General features: G+C 42.1%; 1 protein-coding gene across 1 annotated transcript in view; it reads right to left on the bottom strand.

The window, feature by feature from the left end:
* TWSG1 (twisted gastrulation BMP signaling modulator 1) overlaps window positions 1-20,380 on the bottom strand; it is a 68,820-nt gene that overhangs the window by 32,941 nt on the left and 15,499 nt on the right.

The following is a 20,380-nucleotide window of genomic DNA, read 5'->3' as shown; positions in this document are numbered from 1 at the left end:
AGAACTAAGTACCTCTTTAACTGACTGCCCCTGTTTTTGTTTTTTTTTTTTTACCAATTATAGCGTATTTCCCCTCTCAGGATCTCACCTGGAAAGTTTCTGGCACTCTACATGTCTCAGCTACGGGACGGAGAGTCAAGGAGGGGCATAGCCATCCCATCCCTAACTTGGGCTACCCAGGAGAAGGCAATCTACTACAAGTCAAAACTACCCTGTGCTGGGCAGCACGGGCACAGAACAGAGTCAAGGGCAGAGACTCAGGTTTACTGCATGGAAGAAGGCAATGGTAAACTACTTCTGTATTTTTAACCAAGAAAACTCTAAGGATGGGAAATCCACAAAAAAAAATCTGGGCAGGTTCTAACCACAATTCTTACCTCAATTTTGGAAGACTTGCATTTATGAAATGTTATCCAGGTAATCAATCAACCAATCATATTTATTGAGCGCTTACTATGTGTAGAACACTGTACTAAGCACTTGGGAAGTACAAATTGGCAACATATAGAGACAGTCCCTACCCAACAGTGGGCTCACAGTCTAAAAGGGGGAGACAGAGAAAAAAAAAACCAAACATACTAACAAAATAAAATAAATAGAATAGACATGTACAAGTAAAATAAATAAATAGAGTAATAAATATGTACAAACATTTATACATATATACAGGTGCTGTGGGGAAGGGAAGGAGGTAAGATGGGGGGATGGAGAGGGGGACGAGGGGGAGAGGAAGGAAGGGGCTCAGTCTGGGAAGGCCTCCTGGAAGAGGTGAGCTCTCAGCAGGGCCTTGAAGGGAGGAAGAGAGCTAGCTTGGCCGATGGGCAGAGGGAGGGCATTCCAGGCCCGGGGGATGACATCGGCCGGGGGTCGATGGCGGGACAGGCGAGAACGAGGTAAGAAGAGTCAGAAGAGTCAGAGGTAAGAAGAGACAGGTAAGAAGAGTCAGACCCACCCGAAGCATAACTGACGCCTTTCCCTGCTGGCTTCACTAATCCTGGGTTTGGACTAAGACCTTGGGTTTGGATACTGCATAGTGTCTTTGTTCCTATCAATCAATCATATTTATCGAGCACTTACTGTTCGCAGAGCACTGAACCCAAGAACCTCCGGAAAGTGCTCATCCACCTCCACATCAAACAGAAACTCCTTACAATTGGCTTTAAAGTGCTCTCTCGCCTTGCCTCCTCCTATCTCACCTCATTGCTCCCTTAGTACAACCCAGCCCACACACGTTGCTCCAGTGCTTAGTACATGGAAAGAAACAACAAATACCATTATTATTATCATTATTATTATCCTACTCTCTATACCTTGAACTCGTTTATCTCACCACGGACCTCTTGTTCCCTTCCTGTCTTTGATCCGGAACGCACTCCCTCTTCATATCTGACAATTACTCCTCCGACCTTCAAAGCCTTATTGAAGGCACATCTCCTCCAAGAGGACTTTCCTGACTAAGCCTTCATTTCCTCTTCTCCCACTCCCTTCTGCATCACCTCCCTTTATTCATCCTCCCCAGCCCCACAGCACTTAAGTACATATCCATAATTTATTTATATTAATGTCTATCTCCCCCCCTTAACTTAAAGCTTGTTGTGAGCACAGAACGTGTCTGCCAACTCTACTATACTGTACCCCCCCCAAGCACTTAGTATAGTGCTCTGAACACAGTAAGTGCTCACTAAATATGATTGAACTAAGCACTTGGGAGAGTATAATAGAGCTGGTACCAATCAACCAATCATATTTATTGTGTGCACAGCACTGTACTAAGCACTTGGGAGAGTACGATATAACAGAGTTGGTAGACACATTCTCAGCCCACAAGGATCTTACAGTCTGGAGAGGTTTTGTTCCAGAAACAAAACCAGTGGTTTAGCATCCAAAGAATTCCTTCACCTCTATCAGCAGCAGCGACGGCATTTATCACTCAAATACTGGGGACATAGCATTGTACTAGGCCCGTGTGAACCTACAATAGACGCAAAAGATAATCCCTGCTCTCAAGGATGAACAATCTAATGCAAGTGGACATACACCACAAAGGAGAAGGAAGAGACATGGAAATAATAAACACAAAAGTAGATGATTTGACAGATGAACTCATGTTGCTTGCCACGGTGGCTGTGAGAAGACATAACCAGGAAGATAGGGGTTAGCCAGGGAAAACCTATTGGAGGGGGTGGCTTTTAGGTGGGCTTTGAAGGTGGTTTGGCGGAATTGAGAGGGAGGGGGAAAGCATAAAACGACTGGTCAGACAAGGGAGAAACACAAGGAAGATACAACTAGGTTAGCTTAGGAGGAGCAGAGAGTGTAAACTGGAGAGAAATAGGAGAAGCTAGAAGACAGATAAGGAAAAGACAGTTGGAAAACATCCCAACCGTGACGTGTATTGGTTTTATGCTAAGACCAATGGTAGCCACTGGAGATTTTTGAGTGGCATTTTCTGAAGCTGATCTAGGTTGGCTAGACCCTTCTCCATCCCCCCCATCTTACCTCCTTCCCTTCCCCACAGCACCTGTATATATGTATATATGTTTGTACATATTTATTACTCTATTTATTTATTTATTTATTTTATTTGTACATATCTATTCTATTTATTTTATTTTGTTAGTATGTTTGGTTTTGTTCTCTGTCTCCCCCTTTTAGACTGTGAGCCCACTGTTGGGTAGGGACTGTCTCTATATGTTGCCAATTTGTACTTCCCAAGCGCTTAGTACAGTGCTCTGCACATAGTAAGCGCTGAATAAATATGATTGATGATGATGAAAAAGGCTGAGGCAGAGATAGACCAGTATGGATGCTGTTGCCGTAATCAACAGTTGAGAGGTGACGAAGGCCTGGACTAGGGTGGTGACTATAAGGGTGGGGAGGAAGGGGCAGATTCAAGGAATACTGCCGAGGAAAAATTGGCAGGGTTTGGGAACAGACAGTATGTGACAGGGGAAAGATGGATAGGACTCAAAGATGAAAATCTAGGTTGCCAGCTACTGGAAGAGAGGCAGGAATGGGGATGGTGTTAATGACGATGATGATGATCATGATGATGATGGAAACATAAGGAGGATGACAAGGATGTATATATGTATATATGTATATGTTTGTATATGTATATATATGAAGTATATATGTATATATGTTTGTACATATTTATTACTCTATTTATTTATTTTACTTGCACATATCTATTCTATTTATTTTATTTTGTTAGTATGTTTGGTTTTGTTCTCTGTCTCCCCCTTTTAGACTGTGAGCCCACTGTTGGGTAGGGACTGTCTCTATATGTTGCCAATTTGTACTTCCCAAGCACTTAGTACAGTGCCCTGCACACAGTAAGCGCTCAATAAATACGATTGATGATGATGAAGGATGGAAAAATGAAGAGTTTTCGACATACTGTATTGGGTTTAAAGTGCAAAAGGTCATGGAGTCATCTAGATATAGATGTCCTGGCAGCAGGAGGAGATGAGACAATAAAGGAGATAGATTCTGGGTTTGCACAGAAAATTTGGGAGACATCCACACAAAGGCAGTGGCTGCAATCTTGGGAGTGTGCGAATTAAGAAGACTAAAGGAACAGAGCCTCATGGGACACTAGGGCTTAAGGGGTTGATAATAACAATAGTAATAATAACAGCTGTGTTATTTATTAAGCACTTACTATGTGCCAGGCACCGTTGTAAGCACTGAGGTTAGTGGAGTGAAGCAAATTCACTCATTCATTCATTCATTCAATCGTATTTATTGAGTGCTTACTGTGTGCAGAGCACTGTACTAAGCACTTGGGAAGTACAAGTTGGCAACATGTAGAGGCGGTCCCTACCCAACAACGGGCTCACAGTCTAGGAGACGGGCTCACAGTCTAGAAGGATTGGACACAAACTGGTTTGGACACAGACCCTGTACCACATGGGGCTCACAATCTCAATCCCCATTTTACAGACGAGGTAACTGAGGCACAGAGAAGTTAAGTGACATGGCCAAGGTCACACTGCAGACCCGTGGTGGAGCCAGGAAAGGCGGGGATGGATGTAGGACCTGACAAGGAGACTGAGAAGGAGCAATGAGGAATAGGAAGAGATCCAGGGCAACACTGGAAAAACCAAGGTCAGTGAAAGTTTCTAAAGGAGGGAGTGGTCAGCAGTTCTAAAATGCAGCCAAGAAGTTAAGGAGGATTAAGTCAGAGCACATTAATCTTAGCCAAAGAGAGGATTCACTGGGAATCTGGATGAGCAGCATCACAGTAGAGTGAAAAAAAATGAACTTCAGATTGCAGAGGGTGGAGAAGCGTTGGAAGAGAAGTGAAAGTAGAAGGTATAGACAGTCTGCTCAAGAAGTCTGGACAGGAAAGGGAGCACGGAGATGGGGCAGCATGTGGGAGTTGAGGGGGGAACTACGAGATGGTTTTCGGATGCTCCTGAATCTGCATGGGAGGACCAATAGTTAGACTTTCCCTTCCTCTTACGTAATGAAGCCTTGTCTTTTTGGGGAACAGGAAATTTACAGTAAGTAGAGAGGATGAAAAATAAGTTGAAGGCATAGGGGAAAGGAAGCAGCATGGTTAGTGGAGGAAGAATGGGAGTCAGAGAACCTGGGTTCTAATCCTAACTCTGCCACTTAACCGCTATGTGACCTCGGAAAATCACTTCACTTCTCTGTGCCTCAGTTTCCTCACCTGCAAAATGGGGATGCAATACCTGTTCTCCCTCCTAGAGTGGGAGCTCCATGTGAGACTTGATTATCTTGTGTCTACCCTAGCGTTTAGTACAGTGCTTGCCATATAGTATGTGCTTAATATCACAACAAGGAGGATTGGCAAGGGGAGACAGAGTGACAAGGAGAGAATTAAATGAAGAGGAAAAGATAAGGAATAGAGAGAACAAGGAAAGGTACTACTTCTACTTAATGGGTAAAGACTAATCACATCTGCTCATTATGGCATGAGAGCCAACTCAGCAAACCATGTTGTCAGTGAAAATCAGCTACAAGCTGGTGGGAAAATAATGACTTTAAGCATCAAAACAGGGAGCCTGACTTTAAAAATTTACTGAATTTTAAGCTAGTGAGCATAGCTCTACTGGCACCCGATCAAAACACTTGCCCCCTCCCTGCTTCCCTCCCTGACTGCCATCTTCATCTGTTCACTCTCCAATGGCATCTTCCCCAGTGCTTCCAAACATCTTCATGTCTCCCTTACCCTAAAACACCTTCCCTTAGCCTCCTGGCTCCATCTAGTTATCACGCCATCTCCTTCCTACTATCCCTCTCCAAATTCCTTAAGCAAGTTGTCTACACCTGCCAATTCTCTCCTGACCCCTTCCGATCTGGATTCCACCTTTTCACTCCACAGAAACTGCCCTCTCAAATGTTGCCTATCATCTCCTTCTTGCCAAACCCAGCAGCCTCTACTCCATCCTAATACTCCTCAACCTCTCTCAGTTGCTTTTGACACCGTAAACCCCTATTTGGAAATATTAACCCATCTAACCTTGGCTTCACTGACACTGTCCTCTCCTAATTTTCCTCCTATCTCTCTGATGGCTTATTCTTAGTCCCTCTAGCGGTTCCTCCTCTACTTCCCAACAGTACAATGCTTGGAATATAGTAAATGCTTAACAAATACCATAATAATAATAATAATTATTATCTGTGGGAGTCACTCAAGGCTCAGTTCTGGGTCTCCTCCTATTCTCTACTCACCCCCACTCACTTGGAGAACTCATTCACTTCCATAGTGTCAACTACCATCTCTGTGCAGATGATTCCCAAATTTTCATCTAATAATCATAGTATTTGTTAAGCGCTTACTATGCCAGGCACTGTACTAAGCGCTGGGGTAGATATAAGCAAATTGAGTTGAACACAGTCCCTGTCCCACATGGGGCTCACAGTCTCAATCTCCATTTTACAGATGAGGTAACTGAGGCACAGAGAAGTGAATTGTCTTGCCCAAGGTCACACAACAGATATGTGGCAGAGCCATGCCCGTGTTCTACCCATTACACCATGACACTTCTCCAGCCCTGATCTTTCTCCGTTTCTCCAATCTAATATTTTCTCCTCTCTTCAGGACATTTTTATTCTACTTATTTTATTTTGTTAATATGTTTTGTTTTGTTCTCTGTCTCCCCCTTCTAGACTGTGAGCCCACTGTTGGGTAGGGACCGTCTCTATATGTTGCCAACTTGGACTTCCCAAGCACTCAGTACAATGTTCTGCACACAGTAAGCGCTCAATAAATACAACTGAATGAACTGAATGAATGAATGAATGAATCTCTACTTTGATCATCATCATCATCAGTCGTATTTATTGAGCGCTTACTATGTGCAGAGCACTGTACTAAGCGCTTGGGAAGTACAAATTGGCAACATATAGAGACAGTCCCTACCCAACAGTGGGCTCACAGTCTAAAAGGGGGAGACAGAGAACAAAACCAAACATACTAACAAAATAAAATAAATAGAATAGATATGTACAAATAAAATAAATAAATAGAGTAAAAAAATATGTACAAACATATATACATATATACAGGTGCTGTGGGGAAGGGAAGGAGGTAAGATGGGGGGGATGGAGAGGGGGACGAGGGGGAGAGGAAGGAAGGGGCTCAGTCTGGGAAGGCCTCCTGGAGGAGGTGAGCTCTCAGCAGGGCCTTGAAGGGAGGAAGAGAGCTAGCTTGGCGGATGGGCAGAGGGAGGGCATTCCAACACCTCAAATTTAACATGTTCAAAACAGAACTTATCTTTTCTCCCACAAACTGTCCTCCCCATGACTTTCCCTGTCTCACAAGCCCATAACCTTGGCATTATCATCAAATCATCTCTCATACAACTCTCATATTCAGTCTGTCATCAAATCCTGCCAATTGTACATTCACAACATCAATAAAATCTACCCTTTCATTTCCATTCAAACTGCTACTATGCTGATCCAAGCACTTATTCCAACCATCAGCCTCCTTGCTGACCTCCCTGCTTCCTGACTTCCCTATTCCAGTCCATATTTCACCCTGTTGCCTGGATCATCTTTCTGAAAATAAATAAATAAAATGAAATAAATTCAGTCCATGTTTCCCAACTCCTCAAGAACCTCCAGTACTTTTCTGCCTCTACAATTTTTTTTAGGGTATTTGTTAAGCGCTTAGTATGTGCCAGTCGCTGTTCTAAGCACTAGGTAGACACGAAGTAATCACATTGGACACGGTCCATGTCCCCAGTGGGGATCGCAGTTTTAATCCCCATCTTGCAGAACTGTGGCACAAAGAAGTGAAGTGACGTACCCAAGGTCACACAGCAGATAAGTGGTGGAGCCGGCATGAGAACTCAGGTCTTTCTGACTCCCAAGCCTGTTCCCTATCCACTAGGCCACAGAAACAGCAACGCCTTACCATTAGCTTTAAGAAATTCAATCACTATGCCCCTTCCTATCTTATCTCTCATTTCATACTACAACCCAGAAGACTCACTTGGCTCCTTCAACGCCAACCTATCACTGTAACTTGATCCTGTCTTTATATTCATTCATTCACTCAATCATATTTATCAAGCATTTACTGTGCAAAGAGCACTGGGGAAAGTACAATACAGCAATAAAGAGAGATAATCCTTGTATCATATAACAGCTCACAGTCTAGAGGAGCCCCTTGCCCACATCCTTCCTCTGGTCTGGAACTCCCTCCTCCTTCAGATTTGAAAGATCACCACTCTCCCCACCTTCAAAATCTTATTAAATCACACCTCCTCCAAGAGGCCTTCCCTGACTAAGCCCTCATTTCCTCTCCTCCCTCCCCCAAGTTGCCCTAGCATATGAAATTGTACCCTTTATGCACTTAACTTTAAGCCAGTCACTTAACTTCTTTGGGTCTCATCTGTAAAATGGGGATTCAGTACCTGTTCTCCTTCCTACTTAGACTGTGAGCCCTGTGTGGAATGCTCACAAGCGCTTAGTACAGTGCTCTGCACACAGTAAGCGCTCAATAAATATGATTGATGATGAACAGGGATTGTGTCGGACCTGTTTATCCTGTATCTCCCCACCAGCGCTCAGAACAAACAGTGTTGGACACAGAAAGTGCTTAACAAATGCCATCATTATTATTATTATCCACTGTTATTACCTTGGATTTCTCACTTGTTGCATACTGTGCTATAGTGGGAATGCACGACTGCAGAAACGTGATTGTGCAAGTAGTGGCTAATAGCCCACTAGGCTTAACAATGATTTGCTCTGCCCTGTTTCTTGGTCTTGAAGCCTCGGGACTGAGGCTTGGCTGAAAGACTCCATTTTTGCCTTGGCTTTATGCGATAGTATCTTTTTCCTTTCCTAACTAAAGCTGATCTCTCCCCAGCTAGCTAGGTAAGGCAATTACCACATATAATAGCGAGTTACACAAAAGTGAATATAATTTAATGACGTTCATTATATAAATCCAAGTCTTTAAACAGGCACTACGCATTTTACTGCTACATATTTGGGAGGTGTTTTTAACTGGATGAAGAAGTAGGCAAAGTGGAGAGAAAAAGAACAAGATTAACGCCAGCCAATGGGAGGTTAAGAAGCGCAAGCTATTTCAGTTGCCTGAACATGTCTCCGTGATCCTACATAGAAGAGTAAAAGTGTTTCCACACCCTCTTAATGGCTGGATGTGCTGTACTTTTATAGTTTGGTGTGGGGGAAAATGTATTAAGAATGTGAGCTTAATGATTTACAACTGTGAGATAAGACATTAATGTGAAATGCTTCAGGGTGAGAGAGAGAATTTTAAAAATCCTCTTCCATACTAAAGGATTGAAAACACAAAGTCACAGGTTCGGATTTGAATTGTGAATGCTACTGCCGCTGGCTGCTTGGCTGGCTTACAACGGCAGATGATTCTACTTTTCTCTACCACTTTACCACAGAAAAGAAAAAAAGAGAGAGAGCAAAACAGCGAAAGATTTTTTAAAACAGAGTTTTCATCAAAATGCATAAACTACTCAGAGGGCATAATCTACCCCCAAAATGACTTGAAGTCTATACTCATTCCGCCTTTTTTCAGTATACCTTGAGTAATATTTTTTGGAGCAAGGGATACGAGAAGAAGGGTGAAAAAAAGGGGAATTGGAGATCAATTGGGACCTGATTACCCTGTATTTATCTCAGTGCTTAGTACGGTGCTTGGCACGAAGTAAGCACTTAACAAATACCATAATTATTATTATATTATCGACTCCCTGGTATTTCCCATCTAGGAATGTTCAAAAATATAGACAAATGTAATCTAACAAAAAGTCAACCGCAACCTCAGTCAACAAACAATTATATATGAGATTCAGCAGCAAGGGCTATTTACAAGCATCTAAAGGAGAAAGTAAAAGTGCAGTGCAGGGCGCAGGTCGTGACCATTTCTGTAAGCATATGAATACATTTTCAACATAGCTAGGAGCAAAACTTCCATATTAAAAGAACTATAAATACCTGGTGTTTGTAATTCATGACTTAGGCTTCTCTCCCCATTTCCTTTAAAATCTAATCACTGAATGTTGCTTGATAGGAGTATTTTGAAAATTTTTGGTGTTTCAGAATTTTGGACAAATCACAGAGAAGAAGAATGCTTTTAGTTTATACCGAAGTATTCTAAAACATGATCTTTGCACACTCAGTTCTCCACAATGCATGCTTTTTACTAAACAATTTGGCTATAAATTATTAGGGAATTAGGAAGCATTCGTCTGACATGAACCCATTTGGATGCCCAACCACTCACATGTCTATTATGACTTTTGCTCATTTTAAAAATCTTCTATTTTAGCAGCAAGTACTGGAGAATGAAGCAGCCTATATATGAGTCTGAACTTGTCCACGTTGAGCTCAATCTTGAATGGAAGGCTGCTTGGGAATTCTGCATGCTTTCTTTGTGTGTGATGAAAATTTACCTTCTAGGCAGAAGTGAGCACGCCTTTATTGGATTGACTTGGTTTTCTATTTAATACGCAAAAATATCTTCTGGGGGAAAAATCCATCAGTAAATTAGAATGATTAAAGAAATCATAGCTTCGATTTTCTTTTAATCAGTTTTGTCTGTGAGAAAAACACATGGATCCCCAAATCCCCCTTATTTTATGCGTTTTAGGGCCCCAAAGCCTAAATCTGGCCTTGCTTGTAGCCTAATAAATTGAAAATGCTTCCCAGATGATTGAAAATATATTCTAACACTAGTTTCTAGGTTCCTTAATGCATCGGGGAAGCAACATGGCGTAGTGGATAGAGCCAAGCCTGGGAGTCATCGGGTCATGGGTTCTAATCCTGGCTCCACCACTTGTCTGCTATGTGACTTTGGGCAAGTCACTTTACTTCTCTGTGCCTCAGTCACCTCATTCATTCATTTAATCATATTTATTGAGCGCTTACTGTGTGCAGAGCACTGTACTAAGTGCTTGGGAAGTCCAAGTTGGCAACATATAGAGACGGTCCCTACCCAACAGCGGGCTCACAGTCTAGAAGGGGGAGACAGACAACAAAACAAAACATGTTAACAAAATAAAATAAATAGAATAGTAAATATGTACAAGTAAAATAAATAGAGTAATAAATATGTACAAACATATATACAGGTGCTGTGGGGAAGGGAAAGAGGTAAGGGGAAGAGGGAGGAGGGGGAGAGGAAGGACGGGGCTCAGTCTGGGCTCATCTGTAAAATGGAAATTGAGACTGTGAGCCCCGTGTGGGACAGCGATTGTGTCCAACCTGATTTGCTTTTATCCACCCAAAAGCTTAGTACAGTGCCTGGTATGTAGTAAATGCTTAATACCGCCCGTTCTTCTAGACTGTGAGCCCGTTGCTGGGTAGGGACCGTCTCTATATGTACATTCATTCACTCATATTTATTGAGTGCTTACTGTGTGCACAGCACTGAACTAAGCGCTTGGGAAGTACAAGTTGGCAACATCTAGAGACGGTCCCTACCCAACAGCGGGCTCACAGTCCCAAGTGCTTAGTACAGTGCTCTGCACACAGTAAGTGCTCAATAAATACGATTGAATGAATGAGCCCCCTCCTTCCTCCCCCCTAATCCCCCCCCCCCCCCCGCCTTACCTCCTTCCCCTCCCCACAGCACCTGTATATATGTTTGGACGTATTTATTACTCTATTTTATTTGTACATATTTATTCTATTTATTTTATTTTGTTAATGTTTTGTTGTCTGTCTCCCCCTTCTAGACTGTGAGCCCACAGTTGGGTAGGGACTGTCTCTATGTGTTGCCAACTTGTACTTCCCAAGCGCTTAGTACAGTGCTTTGCACACAGTAAGCGCTTAATAAATACGATTGAATGAATGAATGAATGAACTTATAGAGACGGTCCCTACCCAACAACGGGCTCACAGTCTAGAAGGGGGAGACAGATAACAAAACAAAACAGGTGGACAGATGTCAGGTCATCAGAATAAATAGAAATAAAGCTAGATGCACATCATTAACAAAAGAAATAGAATAGTAAAAATGTACAGGTTCACGCAGCTGATAAGTGGCAGAGCAGGATTAGAACCCACAACCTCTGACTTCTAAGCCCGTGCTCTTCCCACTAAGCCACGCTGCTTCTCAGTTATGAATTCTGGAATTTAACCCCATTTTATTGATTTCTATCCCCTCACACTCAAAAGACAATGTAGAGCTACCCCTCGAAGTTACTACTAATAATTGCGATGTCCATTAAGCAACTGCTAAAGGTACTAAGCTCGGAGGCAGATACAAAATAATCAGGTGCCATGGTCGTTCTGACGCCCAGGCCCGCGCTCTAGCCACCAGGCCACACTGCTTCTCTTCAACAGCAGCGTGGCTCAGTGGAAAGAGCCCGGGCTTTGGAGCCAGAGGTCATGGGTTCGAATCCCGGCTCCGCCACATGTCCGCTGTGTGACCTTGGGCAAGTCACTTAACTTCTCTGAGCCTCAGTTCCCTCATCTGTAAAACGGGGATTAAGATGGTGAGCCCCACTTGGGACAACGTGATCACCTTGTATCCCCCCAGCGCTTAGAACAGTGCTTTGCACATAGTAAGCGCTTAACAAATACCATTATTATTATTATTATTATTATTATTATTGTCACTACGTTCTGAAAGCAGTTTGGGACTCCTGGGGGCTCCATCAATTGGACGGCTTTTACGTTGGCCTGCGGCTTGGAGGTTGTGACACCGTCCGTCCTGGATTTTGCATTTTGAGCCGATTTGTACTTTCCAAGCGCTTAGTCCAGTGCTCTGCACACAGTAAGTGCTCAATAAATACGATTGAATGAATGAATGAATCATTATTATTATCGCCCAGCAAGAGCCCTACTATACAGCTATGCCTTTACTCCAATGGCAGTGGGGAATTAATTCAACAGAACTGAGAAGGAGTGTGACCTAATGGAAAGAGCACGGGCCTGGGAATCGGAGGATCTGGTTCCTAATTCTGGCTCTGCCACTTGTCTGCAGTGGTCCTTGGACAAGTCACTTAAACTTCTCTATGCCTCTGTTTCCTCACCTGCAAAATGGGGATTCAATACCTGTTCTCCCTTCTACTTAGATTGGGAGGTTCATGTGGGACAAGGACAGTATATGGCCGGATTAATTTGTATCTACCCTAGCGCCTTGTACAATCCTTCACACAAACCGCTTAACAAATGACAATAATAATAACAATAATTATAATAATAATAATTGACTCCCAGAACTGAGCCTCAGTGATATCACTGGTCATTTCAACCTCAGAATCTTAATGAACACTTTTTTTGCCTCTGTTTCCTCACCTGCAAAATGAGGATTCAATACCTGTTCTCCCTTCTACTTAGATTGGGAGGTTCATGTGGTACAAGGACAGTATATGGCCGGATTAATTTGTATCTACCCTAGCGCCTTGTACAATCCTTCACACAAATCGCTTAACAAATGACAATAATAATAACAATAATTATAATAATAATAATTGACTCCCAGAACTGAGCCTCAGTGATATCACTGGTCATTTCAACCTCAGAATCTTAATGAACACTTTTTTTGCCTCTGTTTCCTCACCTGCAAAATGAGGATTCAATACCTGTTCTCCCTTCTACTTAGATTGGGAGGTTCATGTGGTACAAGGACAGTATATGGCCAGATTAATTTGTATCTACCCTAGCGCCTTGTACAATCCTTCACACAAACCGCTTAACAAATGACAATAATAATAACAATAATTATAATAATAATAATTGACTCCCAGAACTGAGCCTCAGTGATATCACTGGTCATTTCAACCTCAGAATCTTAATGAACACTTTTTTTGCCTCTGTTTCCTCACCTGCAAAATGAGGATTCAATACCTGTTCTCCCTTCTACTTAGATTGGGAGGTTCATGTGGTACAAGGACAGTATATGGCCGGATTAATTTGTATCTACCCTAGCGCCTTGTACAATCCTTCACACAAACCGCTTAACAAATGACAATAATAATAACAATAATTATAATAATAATAATTGACTCCCAGAACTGAGCCTCAGTGATATCACTGGTCATTTCAACCTCAGAATCTTAATGAACACTTTTTTTGCCTCTGTTTCCTCACCTGCAAAATGAGGATTCAATACCTGTTCTCCCTTCTACTTAGATTGGGAGGTTCATGTGGGACAAGGACAGTATATGGCCGGATTAATTTGTATCTACCCTAGCGCCTTGTATAATCCTTCACACAAACCGCTTAACAAATGACAATAATAATAACCATAATAATAATAATAATAATTGACTCCCAGAACTGAGCCTCAGTGATATCACTGGTCATTTCAACCTCAGAATCTTAATGAACACTTTTTTTGCCTCTGTTTCCTCTGCAAAATGAGGATTCAATACCTGTTCTCCCTTCTACTTAGATTGGGAGGTTCATGTGGGACAAGGACAGTATATGGCCAGATTAATTTGTATCTACCCTAGCGCCCTGTACAATCCTTCACATAAACCGCTTAACAAATGACAATAATAATAACAATAATTATAATAATAATAATTGACTCCCAGAACCGAGCCTCAGTGATATCACTGGTCATTTCAACCTCAGAATCTTAATGAACACTTTTTTTGCCTCTGTTTCCTCACCTGCAAAATGAGGATTCAATACCTGTTCTCCCTTCTACTTAGATTGGGAGGTTCATGTGGGACAAGGACAGTATATGGCCGGATTAATTTGTATCTACCCTAGCGCCCTGTACAATCCTTCACACAAACCGCTTAACAAATGACAATAATAATAACAATAATATAATAATAATAATTGACTCCCAGAACTGAGCCTCAGTGATATCACTGGTCATTTCAACCTCAGAATCTTAATGAACACTTTTTTTGCCTCTGTTTCCTCACCTGCAAAATGAGGATTCAATACCTGTTCTCCCTTCTACTTAGATCGGGAGGTTCATGTGGGACAAGGACAGTATATGGCCAGATTAATTTGTATCTACCCTAGCGCTTTGTACAATCCTTCACACAAACGGCTTAACAAATGACAATAATAATAATAACAATAATAATAATAATAATAATTGACTCCCAGAACGGAGCCTCAGTGATATCGCTGGTCATTTCAAGCTCAGAATCTTAATGAACACTTTTTTTAAATGGTATTGGTTAAGCGCTTACTATATTCCAGGCACTCCATTAACGCTCGGGTAGATACGACTTAATCAGGTTGATTAAGCCCCACATGGGGCTCACAGTCTTAATCCCCGTTTTACAGATGAGGTAACTAAGGGCCAGAGAAGGGAGGTGGCTTGCCCTAGGTCACACAGCAGAGAAGTGCTGGAGCTGGGATTAGAACCCAGGTCCTTTTCAGGACCATCAAATGTAATAATAATAATAATGTTGATATTTGTTAAGCGCTTACTATGTGCCAAGCACTGTTCTATGTGCTGGGGGGCATACAAGGTAATCAGGGTTGTCCCACGTGGGGTTCACAATCTTAATCCCCATTTTACAGATGAAGGAACTGAGGCCCAGAGAAGTTAAGTGACTTGCCCAAAGTCACACAGCTGACAAGTGGCGGAGCCAGGATTAGAACCCATGACCTCTGACTCCCAAGCCCGGGCTCTTTAATAATAATAATGATGACATTTGTTAAGCGCTTACTATGTGCAAAGCACTGTTCTAGGCGCTGGGGGAATACAAGGTGATCAGATTGTCCCACGGGGGGCTCACAGTCTTAATCCCCATTTTACAGATGAAGTAACTGAGGCTCAGAGAAGTTAAGTGTGACCTTGCCCAAGGTCACACAGCAGACATGTGGCAGAGCCAGGATTCGAACCCATGACCTCTGACTCCAAAGCCCGTGCTCTTTCCACTGAGCCACACTGCTTCTAATGTATTAAATGACGCCCAGAGACCAGACCTACTTATGGATTTACATGAGTTTGTACAGATTCTGAAAACTGTATTGAGGTTTTGGTGCTGCTGCCTCACTTCTTGTGTCTGACCTGCTGCCAAGATCAATTAATCAATCAATCGTATTTATTGAGCGCTTACTATGTGCAGAGCACTGTACTAAGCGCTTGGGAAGTACAAATTGGCAACATATAGAGACAGTCCCTACCCAACATTGGGCTCACAGTCTAAAAGGGGGAGACAGAGAACAAAACCAAACATACTAACAAAACAAAATAAATAGAATAGCTATGTACAAGTAAAATAAATAAATAAATAGTGTAATAAATCTGTACAAACATATATACATATATACAGGTGCTGTGTGGAAGGGAAGGAGGTAAGATGGGGGGCCCATTGTGCTCTGCCAGGATCTGAAGTCACCCTGCAATTCCAAGAGCACGCTGTCAACGATATCCTTCAGTAGTCGATCCAAACACAGCTCAGGCTAGGATCACAGAGACCCATTCTCCCTGAAGCAAACTGACAATAAATATGAAGACACCAAAAGATCATATCGCCCCGCACCTGGGAAACTCCAGACACTGATGGCACAAGGGTGAACGCCGCCAAGGAATTCTGTGACTTTGGCAGCATATTTCCCAGAGATCATCATCATCAATCGTATTTACTGAGCTCTTACCATGTGAAGAGCACTGTACTAAGCGCTTGGGAAGTACAAACTGGCAACATATAGAGACAGTCCCTACCCAACAGTGGGCTCTGGAGGCCTTCCCAGACTGAGCCCCTTCCTTCCTCTCCCCCTCGTCCCCCTCTCCATCCCCCCCATCTTACCTCCTTCCCTTCCCCACAGCACCTGTATATATGTATATATGTTTGTACAAATTTATTACTCTATTTATTTATTTATTTCATTTGTACATATCTATTCTATTTATTTTATTTTGTTAGTATGTTTGGTTTTGTTCTCTGTCTCCCCCTTTTAGACTGTGAGCCCACTGTTGGGTAGGGACTGTCTCTATATGTTGCCAATTTGTACTTCCCAAGCGCTTAGTACAGTGCTCTGCACATAGTAAGCGCTCAATAAATACGATTGATGATGATGATGATAAAAGAGGGAGACAGAGAACAAAACCAAACATACTAACAAAATAAAATAGAATAGCTATGTACAAGTAAAATAAATGAATAAATAAATAGAGTAATAAATATGTACATATATACATATATACAGGATATATACATATATACAGGGTGCAACCCACATCTTCTCCAACAGGCCTACCCTAATTAAGCCCTCTTTCCCCCTACTCCCTCTCCCTTCTGGGTAGTCTACGCACTTGGATCTTGCTGATCTTGTACTACAAACTAATGGAAAGAGCACAGGCCTGGGAATCAGAGGACCTGGGTTCTAATCCCAGCTCTGCCATTTGTCTGCTATATGACCTTAGACAGGTCACTTGACTGCCCTATGCCTCGGTTTCCTCACCTGTAGAATGGAGATTAAATAGCTGTCCTCCCTTCTACTTAGACTGAATCCCACGTGAGACAGGGACTTTGTCCAACCTGATTAGTTTACAATAGTAATAATAATAATAATTATGGTGGCATTTGTTAAGCACTTACTATGTGCCAAGCACTGTTCTAAGCGCTGGGGTAGATACAAGGTGGTCAGGTTGTCCCACGTGGGGCTCACAGTCTCACATTTTACAGATGAGGTAAATGAGGCACAGAGGAGTTAAGTGACTTGCCCGAAGTCACACAGCTGACAATTTGCAGAGCCGGGATTTGAACCCACAGCCTCTTAGTCCCAAGCCTGTGCTTTTTCCACTAAGCCACGCTGCTTCTCATGGCTTGTCTCCATCCCAGCACTTAGAACACTGCTTGACACAATGTAAGCACTTAACAAATACCATACGACCCAGCACGTTCTCTTCACTCCTCTAATGCCAACTTACTCCCCGTACCGTAATCTCATTTTTCTCACTGCCGACCCTTCGCCCCCGTTCTGCCTCCGGCCTAAAACTCCCTCCTTCTTCATATCCAACAGATGATCACTCGCCCCACCTTCACGGCCTTATTAAAACCACATCTCCTCCAAGAGATCTGCCCCAACTAAACCCTCATTTCCTCTACTCCCTCTCCCTTCTGCACCACCCTCGCACTTGCATTTGTAGTTTTTATTCACTCCACCTTCAGCCCCACAGCACTTAAGGACATGTCCATAATGCATTTATTTATATTAAGATCTGTCTCTCCCTCTGGACTACAAGTTCCTTATGAGTAGGGAGAGCGTCTACCAATTCTGTTTTTCTGTACTCTCCTAAGTGCTTAGTAAGAGCTCAATAAATACCACTGATGGACAGGTGCAACAATAAACCCAATCAACAAGGTCAGCAGATATTTTAGGAGACTGTCAAAGTGGGGTTGGCAATGATCTGACTTTCGACCAACCTATCTTCAGAGCTGACGGGCTGTCCAATGTTTTATATGGTTGGGAGACCCGGAAGCATTATGTACAATAAATATGTAAATATGTAAATATGTAAAATTATGTACTTGTACATATCTATCCTATTTATTTTATTTTGTTAGTATGTTTGGTTTTGTTCTCTGTCTCCCCCTTTTAGACTGTGAGCCCATTGTTGGGTAGGGACTGTCTCTATATGTTGCCAATTTGTACTTCCCAAGCGCTTAGTACAGTGCTCTGCACATAGTAAGTGCTCAATAAATATGATTGATGATGAATAAATCCAGCTCCCTGAACAGTTAGTTCCACCAGAATCACTTACAGGCTCTACTCAAATGGCAAAGGTGGACCACAGACAATTAAATCCTAAAATGCCTGTGGGAAGCAGCATGACCTAGTGGATAACGCATGGGCCTGGGAGCTAGAGGACATGGGTTCTAATCCCAGCTCCATCATTTGCCTGTTGTGTGACCAAGTCACTTAGCTTCTCCGTGCCTCAGCTTCCTAATCTGCAAAATGGGGATTCAATACCTTCCTAGTTAGTGAGTCCCACGTGGAACAAGGACTGAGCCTAATCTGATTAATTTTTATTTATCCCAGCACTTAGATCTGTAACTTTATTTGTATTGATGTCTGTTTCCCCGCCTCTAGATTGTTCGTCATTGAGGGCAGGGAATGTCATTGTTTATTTTTGTATTGTACTTTCCCAAGCGCTTAGTACAGTGCTCTGCTCACAGTAAGTGCTCAATAAACACGACTGAATGAATGAATGACCAGTGCTTGGCACACACTAAGTGCTTCAACAAATGCCACAAAAAAATGCTATGATCACCCCAATCCAGCTGCCCTGGATGGGATGTGAAGGGAATGGACAAGGGTAGGAAGCTCAAACAGCTGCTGTTTGATGTATTTAGACTGTGAGCCCACTGTTGGGTAGGGACTGTCTCTATATGTTGCCAACTTGTACTTCCCAAGCGCTTAGTACAGTGCTCTGCACACAGTAAGCGCTCAATAAATACGATTGATTGATTGATTGATATTGAAACTGGGAACCAGAGCAGTATTTTACGGATGCAGTAAGGTTTAGCCTCAGATACTGCAGCATCACGTTGAAGGCTAGGAGATGACTGCGGCAAACAAACCACCGTGGCCCACTCCAAACAAGAAAGGAAGGGCTTTTTTAAGCAGGAACTTTGAGAGAATCATGAGAGAAAGGTAAAAATGATAACAGCACTAAGTACTACGAATAGTAAATAAATCAGCACATGAAGGAACAATCTTTGAGGGAATCAGATGTGGCTTGGAACATTGGTTCTTCAGTGGCCTTTCTAATCAACCTCAGCCAGTACATTTCAGTAAATTTCACTGAAGCATCAACTTTAAAAAAGGGAAACTATATATATTTGAATGCTCTAATTATTTTTTTGACAAGCTTTCTTTTTATTCTTCCATCTTAAATAGATACTATCATTTCCTTTAATTACTTACACTATTAAACTCGACATGGTCGCCCTCATATTTAAGTACTTTGTTGGGCATTTTCCCTTTAATTTTCTATGAAGTCAGAACCTTCATAACGAAGGCAATGAACCAGTGGTGTTCTTGTACTTCCCCATGGCACTTATGTACATAAACATAATTTATTTACTTATATTAATGTCTGTCTCTGTCTCTAGACTGAAAGCTTATTGTGGGCAGGGCACACATCTAACAACTGTTATACTGTACTCTCCCACGTACTTAGAACAGCACTCTGCACAGAGTTAGCGCTCAAAAAACATGACTGATTGACTGTACTTGCAAAAATCTTCTTGTCCCAAGCACCAATGTATTGGGACCGGACATACAAGCATAATTCAAAAATGGTAACCTTTTCCTTCAATATTGTTATTCACTAAGTTAAATGATGTCATTTGTGGTTGCAAGTAAACCAAAAGCCAACTGAGCTCTTTACAAATTTTTTCTGATTATGTTCATCAAATCAACAATGAAAGCAAACCCTTGGCGTGCTTTTTCCCAGATAAATCACATAAAGTAACTCTGGTTAACTTTATCAAAATGAATTTATTTCTAAATCACTAAGTATCACTAAGAATTTAATCACATATTTTAAGACAAATCTCATTACAAAGGAGTTTCCAGTGCCCTTTAAGCATGACAGATCTATCATCACTATCTTCAATTTGAATGAGGGGGAACCTATGCATTAAGTTTATCCAAGACTTTGACTAACACTTGAGTGCTTTTTTCCTCAAACATTTTCTTCCAGATTTCCAAGTCGGATGAAACTCTTCTCAGATGATTTACAGAAGAATCTTGTTTACATTACCGAGCTGGATGCTGCTAAATATTTCCACTTTCCCACCTGCTGCCAAGATTTAAGAAGTTTCTAGGTACCTTTACAAAAACAGCATCACTTAGCTTCTTATGAAGGGACCCTTGATGCAGAGATTGAAAACGCTCCCAAAACACATCTTCGCTGCCTCTACTCTACCCTTTTCCCTCCTATTAAACTATTTTCCAATCTTTATCACAATGC

The sequence above is a fragment of the Tachyglossus aculeatus genome, chromosome 5 (assembly GCF_015852505.1).
Source record: "Tachyglossus aculeatus isolate mTacAcu1 chromosome 5, mTacAcu1.pri, whole genome shotgun sequence".
NCBI lineage: Eukaryota > Metazoa > Chordata > Mammalia > Monotremata > Tachyglossidae > Tachyglossus > Tachyglossus aculeatus.
This window is presented reverse-complemented; position numbering and strand designations above follow the sequence as displayed.